Source organism: Trematomus bernacchii, unplaced genomic scaffold (assembly GCF_902827165.1).
Source record: "Trematomus bernacchii unplaced genomic scaffold, fTreBer1.1, whole genome shotgun sequence".
In the NCBI taxonomy this organism is placed as follows: domain Eukaryota; kingdom Metazoa; phylum Chordata; class Actinopteri; order Perciformes; family Nototheniidae; genus Trematomus; species Trematomus bernacchii.
Window position 1 is genome coordinate 65,167 of NW_022987641.1, and position 12,022 is coordinate 77,188.

The 12,022-nt window shown below is 44.4% G+C and overlaps 3 non-coding genes across 3 annotated transcripts; all 3 read left to right on the forward strand.

The window, feature by feature from the left end:
- The first annotated feature begins 8,412 nt into the window (after window positions 1–8,412).
- Window positions 8,413–8,485, forward strand: trnak-cuu. Its single transcript has one exon. It is a non-coding gene; the product is annotated as a tRNA-Lys (tRNA).
- A 291-nt stretch (window positions 8,486–8,776) lies between these two features.
- trnak-cuu lies at window positions 8,777–8,849 on the forward strand. Its single transcript has one exon. It is a non-coding gene; the product is annotated as a tRNA-Lys (tRNA).
- Window positions 8,850–9,204: 355 nt separating this feature from the next.
- Window positions 9,205–9,277, forward strand: trnak-cuu. Its single transcript has one exon. It is a non-coding gene; the product is annotated as a tRNA-Lys (tRNA).
- Window positions 9,278–12,022: the final 2,745 nt, after the last annotated feature.

Sequence of the window (12,022 nt, forward strand, 5' to 3'; positions counted from 1 at the left end):
TGGCGACAGACCACTCGCCATGAAATACGATGTCGCTGTAAGTCCAATGGACACGGTCCAATCGTCCCCCAATCTTCACTTGTATATCACCGGTCCATGCCTCAACAGCTCTACGCCAAATTTGAAATCTCACCATATGCCGTTTCCATGGAAATGCATCCCTCGCCATAAAACACGATGTCCCTTTAACTCCTATGAAAATGTTCAAAAAGTGCTCAAAATTCACATGTGTGCTAACAGTACAGCCGTGAAGACATCTACGAGACAGTTTTGAGATTTCTTCAAATGCCATTGCCATGGCAACACAATGCTCGCCATGAAACACGGTTTTCTCATAACTTCAGTGAAAATGCTTCAAACGGCCCAAAACTTCACAGGTTTGGTAACGATGCAGCCATCAACGCATCTAAGCGTATTATGGGGTGTCATCAAATGCCGCTGCCATGGCCACAGATCATTCGCCATCAAGTTAATTCAAAAGTTTGCAGTTCAAATATTCTGCTGCTTTTCCAAGCGTTTTTACTTTCTTTTCTTCACTCATCACACATTCAAGCCCCCAGTGTTCATGTATAATTTCAATCTAAATTCTTCACTTTCTTCTTACACATTACATTTCAGCATAGCAGTTTAGCGTCAGCTTTTCAGCATAAAACATTCCCACTAGCAATTTTTTCAGGAATTGCATTCTCTAGTTTGTGTTATTATTGTTATGATTGCTATATATTAAGGTTAAAATAACTATTATAAAAGCAGCAAGGAAAGAATAATTCATTGCTGACTCTAAATATCAGTTTCAACTTTAACTTTAAACGTTTGAAAAGATAAATGTAGTATTTGTGTATAATGAGCAACATTTTGAAACTGAATGTGGGGATTTTGTTTGGGTCAGGTGGGATTCGAACCGTCGTTCTTTTGAAGAGGCTTCTGGCCAATAGAAAGTCTTCTATGGGTATACACGGCTTACCTTCGCGTGTGAGGCGAACGTGATGACCACTACACTACAGAAACTGCTGAAAAGCTAAGTACACGTTTGCGCGTGGATACAACATTGATATGTCATTGAAATCTCATTCAGATTACCCTAAAGCAAGACACTAATGATTTTGGTCTTCATAAGTGCTTCTCTTTTGGGTTGTCTTGGTTGTGAGGAATTCAACATAAATATTGTTTCTCAAATGCTCACCATTTATTGCATGTATTTGTCACCCAAATTACCCAAACACAGGCACTGACTTGAGTGTAATGCAGTAAGTGCTACTTGTTGGGGTAGTTTTGTTGACCTTTATTTCTCCCAGTGTGTTAGTTGTACATTAGTAGTCAACTTTAGTAAGATATGCACATTTCAACTATAGTCTATGTCTTTGAGTATGGACAGAATGCAGTCACCTCCCAACTTCAAAATGAGTCATTATTCTGTACTATATTACTACAGAAGTTACCTGTAGATTGCATAGTATTGACATGCAGTGATACACATTATCTCAAGATTTGATTTGGAGACTTAAGCTGAATGTGCCTTCTGAAGTGGATATTCATTGCCTGAGCTTCTTAGCATTGTTTAAGTATTGCTGCTGCTGCCAGAGTTGCAACGAGAAACATCAACAACTCTGATTGACCACTTGTTAGGTGATAGCAGTCCGTTCATATCAGGTGATGGTTGAGAGTGCGGGTGTTTACTTACAATGGTCGTTGAAAGCAATCAAAACTGAGGCGGGGTTGGCCGGAAATGTCTGCATTCAGTACTTAAGAAGGGTACATCTTTGCAAGAAACAACACTTCCACTGAGACTCAGCAAAGGAGATGTTGGAAAGGAACCCCTTGGAAAACTAAAATCATGATGGAAGATGCCTTTACTGTAGGAAAGAAGATTATGAGACTCTTAATCTCAGGGTAGTGGGTTCGAGCCCCACGTTGGGCTGTAATTTTTTAGGGTGTCTTAATCCTAGATCATTCAGACCAGGGAGGTATACTACGAATCTAGTTCAACATATCCTGGGACTTCCGGTGGGGCGAGATGGAGTAGGCAGTTTCGAATCTAGCTCCCGTAACTTTTATTCATTTACTATTTTAAATCCCCATAGTTTTGCCTTTGGCCATCGCCAGGTGGATAATTATTCCATTCTAAACACTCCGGTGCTGGATTATGCCTTCCAAGCAGCAGAAGTCGGACAAGAAGGAGCAGTCTGCCATGCCGGCGGCAAATGGCAGTGACTTCAACATGGCGGTTTTGGCTAACCAACTGGAACAACACCGGAATGCTATCTCTGCAGACTTCAAGGCTACTTTATCTACGCTCGAAGCCAAGCTAGACTGCATTCAAACCACAGTCTCCGATCATACCCACTCAATTAATTCGCTTGAATCCAACGCTAACGAACAAGACGGACGCTTACAAAGTTTGGAATCGATGTGTGCTAAGCTAGCTGAGAATAATACCAAGCTACAAGCTAAATTGACGGACTTAGAGTCTCGCAGCCGCCGTAACAATATCAGGATCATTGGTCTACCTGAGTCCATCGAAGGGCCTCATCCCTCCACCTTCTTTTCTGAACTTCTGGCTGAGGTCCTTGGTGACGGCGTTTTTGAGTCTCCACCGGAGTGCGACAGAGCGCACCGTACACTCTCCAACAAGCCAGGACCGGGTCAGAGACCGAGACCCGTGGTCGTCAGACTCCTCAGATTCCAGCAGAAAGATAAAATCATCCGTGAGGCCAGAGCTAAGAGAGGCAAGCTGCAGTACCGTGGGACCCCCATTGCAATCTACGAGGATTATCCTTCTGAGATAGTGGAGCAGCGCAGGGAATACCAAGAGGTGATGTCTGAACTTTACCAACGGGGCTTCAAGCCCTCACTACTTTTCCCTGCGAGGCTTAACATCACACTGAAGGATGGGGTCAGGAAGAGACTTTCCTCCGTTTCTGAGGCCAAGGACTTTATTGCAGCTGACCGATCTGGTATCGGCTCTCATACATCCTCTTCCGCCTGACTGCTGCGGTTTGGTAACGTTAGCCCAGTTTACTAGCCCATCGTGGCTACTTCAGTAACTTGTCTGACCTATTAGTTCACATGGGTTTTAATTATGGCGTTATCACGCAGACAGACATGTGTGTTTCTCCACGGCTAGTAGTTATTTTCTTGGCCTGTTTTCATTGACTTCTTATCCTTTTTGTTGTTCCTTGCCGTTATGAATGCCTGTTGAGTATCGCTTTTGCCTCTAGAGGGAGCAACAGCTCCATTGATGTGGAGCTGTTGCACTAGCTTATTTTCTTGTCCACCTGTGCCTTTACCATTCAGAGATTTCTTTTGCACTTTATTTTATTTCCTATTATGTCTCATTTATCTGAATGAATAAAATACATTGTATTTACTTGTTGGATCGATTGTTCATGCTGATTTTTACTGCACTAAATTGTATGTGTCATTTTTTCTGCATAATATTTGACAATTTCCTGTTCACTTAATAATATGGGGATGGTTTACTGTTTAGATAGGGACTAGGTCCCCGGAAGACTAGTGTTAGTGTAATTACAAGTGTTAGTGTAATTACATAGATCTGAGCCAGAGTGCTTGATTATGGTGTGTATTTTGGGTTTAGCTATAGGTATGGTCACATGGGTTTTTATTTTTATTTTTTGTTATTATCATTACTATTATTATTTTTCGTCGTCCTCTCTTCTCTTTCTCCTGTGTATGCAAGACAGTGTTTGTCCAGGTCAACTTGTCTTCAAGGAACTTCCTAGATGGTATCTGCCATGACAACGACAGGTAGAGGAGTGCGCCTGATTTCCTGGAATACTAAGGGCATGAACAACGCTGTTAAAATGGGTAAAGTAATGACACGGCTGCAAGATCTGAATGGAGATATCATATTCCTGCAGGAAACTCATCTTAAATCTTCTGATACCCTTCGTATTAAGAGGGCATGGATGAGTCACTTGTTCCACTCAAAATTCTCCCACAAAGCCAGAGGGGCAGCAATTATTATTCACAAGAATGTCAGATTTGAACTGACAAATTCGATATCAGATCCTAATGGTCGTTATGTCATAGTTTCGGGGACGCTACAGAACACACCAGTGATACTAGATTCTATCTACGCTCCCAATTGGGATGATGGTAATTTTTTTGTGAACCTCTTCGCTCAAATTCCCAACGCCGACAACCATCGTATTATTATGGCTGGCGACTGGAATTTGGTCCAGGACGTGAGTCTCGACAAGGCTCACACAAGCTACTCTCTCCAATTCGGCCAAGGTAGTACTGCACAATGCATCACGATTAGGACTCTCAGACCCCTGGAGATTTATTAACCCGCAAAGTAGAGCATTTTCCTTCTTCTCGCACAGGCACCACACATTTTCACGAATTGATTTATTTTTACTCGATAACAATTTGATTCATCTAGTAAATGTATGCGTATACCATCCGATAGCCATCTCAGATCATTCTCCCACCTCGGTTGACATTAATTTCCCTCTTGGTATGTCCCCCCCTCCATTATGGAAATTCAATTCTCCCCTGCTGTCAGACAGTGAATTTAGAGACTATCTTTCCACTCAGATTTCTTCCTACATTGAAATTAATGACACTTCCGACGTTAGTAGCGGTATTCTCTGGGAGGCTCTTAAGGCCACTGTACGGGGACAGGTCATTTCGTACACTTCACGTAAGAGAAAAGAGGAAAAGGCTAGGCTTTCAGAAATCTGTGTTGAGCTTCGCTTACTCGATGAAACGTACTCCTCCTCTCCCTCTCCTTCTCTCTATAAAAAACGCCTCCTGCTACATTCAGAACACGACCTTCTGATGACAGGCATTGTTGAGAGACAACTGAGACAGTGTAGGCAACGTTACTTTGAGCAGGGCGACAAAGCTGGTAGACTCCTAGCTCAACAAGCTCGTGCGGCCAGTGCGTCCAGATTGATTCCCCAAATCAGATTGTCCGATGGCAACCTTACTTCTAACCCAGCTGATATTAACAGGGCTTTCTCTGAATTTTACACCAATCTCTACACTTCGGATTGTCCCCCGATCCCTGCCACGACCTCCAATCCTCTTGACTCCTTAACATACCCCAAAATTAACGAGAACATCGCTGGCGAATTGGGCGGCCCCATCTCCACCCTTGAGATACATGATGCAATAAAATCTATGCAAAGTGGGAAGTCTCCTGGGCCTGACGGCTATACAGTTGAATTCTATAAGGCATATTCTTTCAAGTTAGCCCCGATTTTGGCAAGGATGTACAATGACTCTCTCCAGACAGGCCGATTGCCAGAAACGTTGTCCATTGCGTCTATCTCCTTGCTTCTCAAGAAAGACAAAGATCCTACTTCATGTGGCAGTTACAGACCAATCTCACTGTTAAATGTGGACTGTAAGATACTGGCCAAAATACTGGCTATCCGCCAGATATAATTTCGCTGGACCAAACAGGCTTTATGGTGGGGAGACACTCTTTTTAACACAAGGAGGTTGCTTGATGTAATTTTCTCTCCTTCCTCTAACACCCCCGAAGTCATAGTGACACTTGACGCAGAGAAGGCCTTTGATAGGGTTGAGTGGGGTTTCCTATTTTCTAGTCTTGATACATTTGGTTTCGATTCCCAATTTATTTCCTGGATTAAACTCCTATATGCCTCTCCATCTGCCTCTGTACACACTAATGGCATTCGATCTCCCCCTTTCTCTCTCCAACGTGGTACTCGCCAGGGGTGTCCTCTTTCGCCGCTGTTGTTCAATATAGCCATTGAACCTCTCGCTATCTGGCTCAGAAGCCATGATAGGTTTGAGGGCATTACGCGTCATGGCTTGGTTCATAAACTGTCTCTGTATGCTGATGACCTTCTTCTTATGATCTCGAACCCCTTATCCTCTCTCCCCCCCATACTGTCGATTTTAGATCAATTTGGTCGTGTATCAGGTTACAAACTAAACATTCAAAAGAGCGAAGTATTTTTTGTAAATAAAATGGCAGAGGCACTTCCCCAATCCCTATTCCCCTTTAAAAGGGCTGTGGAGGGGTTCAAATACTTGGGGGTGTTTGTTGCAAACTCTTTTAAAGACCTGTTCCCGAAAAACTTTCAGCCTCTACTAGATAAATGCAAAGCTGATATGTCTAGGTGGGCCTCCCTTCCCCTGTCTCTTGCGGGTCGCGTCAACCTTATAAAGATGGTCATCCTGCCAAAGTTTCTTTACCTTTTCCAACACATCCCTGTACGCATCAACAAATCTTTTTTCACTGATCTTGATAAGCAGTTGAATGCGTTCATCTGGAACAACAAGCCTGCGCGTATTAGAAGGTTGTGTCTCCAACTCCCTAAATCAGAAGGGGGCCTGGCGCTCCCCAACTTTCGCCACTATTACTGGGCCTCTAATATTAACAAACTCCTCTATTGGGCTAAATATAAACTTTCAGACCCCTGCCCACCTTGGGTACATATCGAGCTGTCATCTTCTGCTCCTTTGCACTCTATAATCTGCTCTCAGCTCCCTGTAGCGACCCATAAACATTTGAGTAACCCAATTGTTACTAGCACCTTAAGCATTTGGCTCCAATTCAGGAAACAGCACGGGTTACATAGAGCTTCGGTTCACGCCCCAATTAGCAGGTAGCTCTCTGAAAGGGAATAAATTAAATAAAAGTGACCATTCATATTACTGCTCTTCCGCCATTATCCTTTGTCTTTTGCCCTAGACTACTCATCTATATTTCCTTTTCGCTCTAAATGAAACCCTTTTTCCTCACCAAGACGACAATGTTTACTATTATTTTCTTCCCTTACACCAGCAGACTGTTTTCGCTCTCGACTTTATTTATTTTATTATTTATTATTTATTATTTTTTATTTTTTATTTTATTTTGTATTAGTATTATTATTTATGTTTTACTTATAATTGTATCTGACTTATTCAGTTATTTTACTATTTGGGGCCATCCATACCTGTGGGTGGGGGTCGGGGGGGTTAAATGAAAAAAAAAAAAAAGACTGTAAACAAGGACTCTACGAACCCTGAAGTGAATGCAATTTCAAGGAGGTCCTTTGTAATGATCCCCATTGTAATTGTAACATCTGTACTGTTTAGTATTACTGCTCTCACTTCTTGTCATTTGCTGGATTATGACTTGTTTGCAATAAAAAGATTTGTAAAAAAAAAAAAAAAACATATCCTGGATATGTTTTGAGTTATCCGGTTGACTAAATCCAAAAAAAAAAACGCTCTCGCTAAACGGTCCTACGACGCTGGCTATCAACTCGATCGCTCAAGCCAGCCGTGTCCTATCTAGTTAGGTGCGCGTTCACATAAAAGGGGTGGTATTTGGAGTGTTCGACCAATCACAAACACGGACAAGCCGTGTACTGACAGCGCAGCGCGTCATATATTTCCTGAATGAAAAGTCAACTAATATTAGAATATGAAGACGTTAAACTTTAAACATCCATGACTTAAAGACTTTATCCAGGATAAAAGCCACATAGTTGCAGCTGCAAGGTGAATACTGCTGGTAAAAGAAAAAGTGTTTGAATACGTTCATTAACAGTTTTATGATATCACTGCCCCGTCTAAGACACCTGACTTTAATTACATTTTACTCGAGTGTTTCGTCAACTTAATGTGTTGCTTAAAATAATACTTCTGCATACAGTAGGCTAAGTGACACTGTGAGTGTTGCACGCCAGATACGGCTCAAGAAGCTGACTCAGATAAGGAAATATATGATACATTATGATGTGATATCATGTGATACGAATGATAATGGGACACATCGCCGTCTGCACTCACAGTGCCGCGGACTGTTGGCTACGTAATGTTACTTTGATCCGGTTACTTATGTTGTGGCAGATATTTAAGTAAGCTTTCTTAACGCTAATTTTATAATAGTCAGATTGCTCTGAAGATGGGAGGGGATATTCTATTAATTTTCACGCTCACACAGCCGGTGATTTTGGCCGGCCGTCTTTCCTGCAACGGCAGTTTAAACTGTATTTCCTTTCTCCTCCTGTCATATGAATTGATCGCTTTAAACTCTGCACACTGAGCTCTGATTGGTCAGCAGGCAGTGCTTTTATCCTGGAACCTATCCTGCTCCGGAGGCTAGCCGTTCAGAATAAGTTATCCAGCCTGCTAAAAAGTGAACCAGCTTCGTAGGACCGGAAACCCCTGAAGTTAGCTTGCTAAACGAAAATCTTGATTCGTAGTATACCCCCCAGTTGTTTCAAAACCTCTCACCTCTCACCTCCAGGTTTGACTAAATGTGAACACGGCAGAACTAGGGCAAAACGAGAAAGCCTACAGAAGGGTGTTTCGGATTGCCCTTCAATCAAACTCTGTACCCCTTTTTTTTGCAAGCGGAAAGTAATCGGCCCATCCGTCTGAAATTAAAAAATTTGGCCGATTTGAGTATTTTTGTTAGCCCGGCTAGCTCAGTCGGTAGAGCATGAGACTCTTAATCTCACGGTCATATGTTCGAGCCCCACGTTGGGCTGTAGTGTTTTAGGGTGTCTTAATCCTAGATCATTCAGACCAGTTGTTTCAAAACCTCTCACCTCTCACCTCCAGGTTTGACTAAATGTGAACACGGCAGAACTAGGGCAAAACGAGAAAGCCTACAGAAGGGTGTTTCGGATTGCCCTTCAATCAAACTCCAGGGCATAATGAGAAGGGTGTTTCGGATTGTCCTTCATTCAAACTTTGTACCCCTTTTTTTTGCAAGCGGAAAGTAATCGGCCCATCCGTCTGAAATTAAAAAATGTGGCCGATTTGAGTATTTTTGTTAGCCCGGCTAGCTCAGTCGGTAGAGCATGAGACTCTTAATCTCAGGGTCGTGGGTTCGAGCCCCACGTTGAGCTGTAGTGTTTTAGGGTGTCTTAATCCTAGATCATTCAGACCAGTTGTTTCGAAACCTTGAACCTTTCACCTCCAGATTTGGTTCATTGAATAAATGTGAACACGGCAAAACGAAAAAGCTTAGAGAAGGATCTTTCGGATTGCCCTTCAATCAAACTCTAGGGCAAAATGAGAAAGCCTAGAGAAGGGTGTTTCGGATTGCCTTTCAATCAACCTCTAGGGCAAAACGAGAAAGCCTAGAGAAGGGGTTTCGGATTGCCCTTCATTCAAACTCTGTACCCCTTTTTTTGCAAGCGGAATGTAATCGGGCCTTCCATCTGAAATTCAAAACTTTGGCCTATTTTAGCATTGTGGTTAGCCCGGCTAGCTCAGTCGGTAGAGCATGAGACTCTTAATCACAGGGTCGTGGGTTCGAGCCCCACGTTGGGCTGTAGTGTTTTAGGGTGTCTTAATCCTAGATCATTCAGACCAGTTGTTTCGAAACCTTGAACCTTTCACCTCCAGATTTGGTTAATTGAATAAATGTGAACACGGCAAAACTAGGGCAAAACGAGAAAGCCTAGAGAAGGGTGTTTCGGATTGTCCTTCATTCAAACTCTGTACCCCTTTTTTTTGCAAGCGGAAAGTAATCGGCCCATCCATCTGAAATTAAAAAATGTGGCCTATTTTAGTATTGTTGTTAGCCCGGCTAGCTCAGTCGGTAAATATTCCCAATGTTTAGCGGGGGCCCGGGGACCATATTAGGTGTCTAATTCGTACGGTGCACCAGGGCAAACAGGTTGAGTCCACGGCCCCTGCCCCCTCCTCAGGAGTGTCAACCGGCCCCGGCACCGACTTCATTGGCCTCTTTCCCTCCCGCTTCCGCTTCCACTGCTGCTCCCGCTTCCACTGCTGCTCCCGCTCCAATGACCCATCAGGTTGCTCATGCTCTGAAGAAGAGGTATCGTTGGGGTCTTGTCTGCTGCTCTCAGCCCCGGAGCCCTCTTCGGAGGTATCCCCATCTGACGGCGGTAGACATCCTTCTGATGCTGATGCAGCTGCTGCCGCAACCGATGACGCCCTGAACATGGAGCGGATTTTCAATGCCTCCTTTATTCCAGGCGCATTCGCGTAGAACCGGTCAGCCGTGGTTATGTCGTGACACATAAACCTGGCGAGAATCGACCGGCTTTCTGGATCTTGGTGATGCTTGATATTGTCAGCCAGGGCAGTGCGCAGGATTGTGAAGGTGACGGCTGTTTCTAGCCCAGCATCAGCCCATGCCCTCTTCAAGTGAGCGTTCAGGTTCTTGGAGGCCAAAATCCCTGTTGTGAAAAGGAAGAATTCATTCTGAGGACCCAGCAATGATTTTTAATCCCCATCCACGCATGACCCAGCTAAACTCCTTTACTGTAAGCGCCAGCTGTGCTTCGCCAAATGTCTTGGCCGTCTTGTGATCCTGCACATGGATGATGTAGCCCTGAGCAGTTCCCCTTTAGTCCGCCTCTAAGACCTCAGTGTTGGTCATGTTTGCGTACACGCCCGGACGGTGGCCATACAGGAGGCTCCAATGGAGGGTGAGATAGCCATAGAGAAGGTACTGGGTGATTGAGGTCGGCTTGCTGGCCATCAGGTCGAGGAGCTCCGGGATGCGCTTCTCAGCGGCCGCCATGGCGGTGAGATGCTCCGCCTGGCTCGGCAGACAATCCAGTTTGTTCCTCTTCACCTTAAACTGGTGGAGAGTGACTGCCTTCTTCAAGTTTTTCATGTTGGCTTTCACCTCTCTGATTAAGCCTGTGCGGGGATTACCGCCGCCTCAACGACGCCACGACACCTGACCGCTACCCGGTGCCGCACATTCAAGACTTTTCAGCACATCTGGCCGGTACGCTGGTGTTTTCTAAAGTGGACCTGGTGCGCAGATACCACCAGGTGCCCATGTATCCCCTGGACGTTCCCAAGACGGCAGTGATAACGCCATTTGGACTTTTCGAGTTCCTGCGGATGCCTTTTGGGCTTAAGAACGCCGCTCAAACGTTCCAGCGCCTGATGGATTCGGTGCTATGGGACCTGCCGTTTGTTTTCGTCTACCTGGACGACATACTCGTCGCCAGCGCTTCGGTGGAAGAGCACCTGTCACACCTCCGAGCCCTTTTCACGAGGCTCAGCCAACACGGGTTGATAATCAATCCTGCAAAGTGCCAGTTCTGGGTTTTTAACATTGACTTCCTCGGACACCGCGTCACCAAAGGCGGTGCAGCACCCCTGCCTGCGAAGGTTGAGGCTGTTGCGGCGTTTCCCCGTCCGCTCACAGCCCGGTCGCTCCGGGAGTTCCTGGGGATGGTGACTTTCTACCACCGTAGATCTAGGCCGTCCTTTGGGGGTCTATAGGCCGGCAAAGAGACGGGATTTTGCCGGACTCTCTCCTGGAAGTGTGAAATAAACTAAGTCCCCATTTCAGGGACACCTCTTGGAGGTCTCTAGGCCGTCCTTTGGGGGTCTGTGAGCGGGCAAAGAGAGGTGATTTTCCCGTTTTCTCTGCTGGAAGTGTGAATTAAACTAAGTCCCCATTTCACTAAAGAGTTCTCATGAACTAAGTTCTTATGAACCTTTGTGGGAAAAGTACTGCGGTGTGAATGCGCCTATAGATAGGATATTTTTTTTTAAATGGCCGAAATGACTATCACTCTCCCCAAAGCTGTCAATCAGTTAATAAAAAAACTGTTTCATTATGATGTCATCATGCCACTGTAATTTTACAATGGTGATCCACCCTCCCCATTCCCCTGCCAAGGATGTCCTATTTACAATCTACAGGAAATGAAGAAGCCAAACTTCAGTACTCCAGGCTCAAGGGCGTTTGGCACTCTCAACTCTTTCCAGCACATGCCGGGGCCCTGCCTGCCAGTAGCTTTGCCGATATCTGTGTTGATAGGTAATAGATTAAGAGCGGTAAATCAGCTTAGAAACAGGAAGTGCTCAAACGTTTGTGTGAGGTTATCAAATTTAGCAGTGATTCCATGTCAGCCACAGCTTGTCACAAATGTTTTTACTGATAGTGTATTTAACAAACTTAAACTAGCTTTATTAAATGTCAGGTCTTTGGCAGGAAAAACATTTTTAATCAATGATTTTATCACTGAGCACAATCTCGATTTTATGTTTTTAACGGAAACTTGGATTGAACAAAATAACA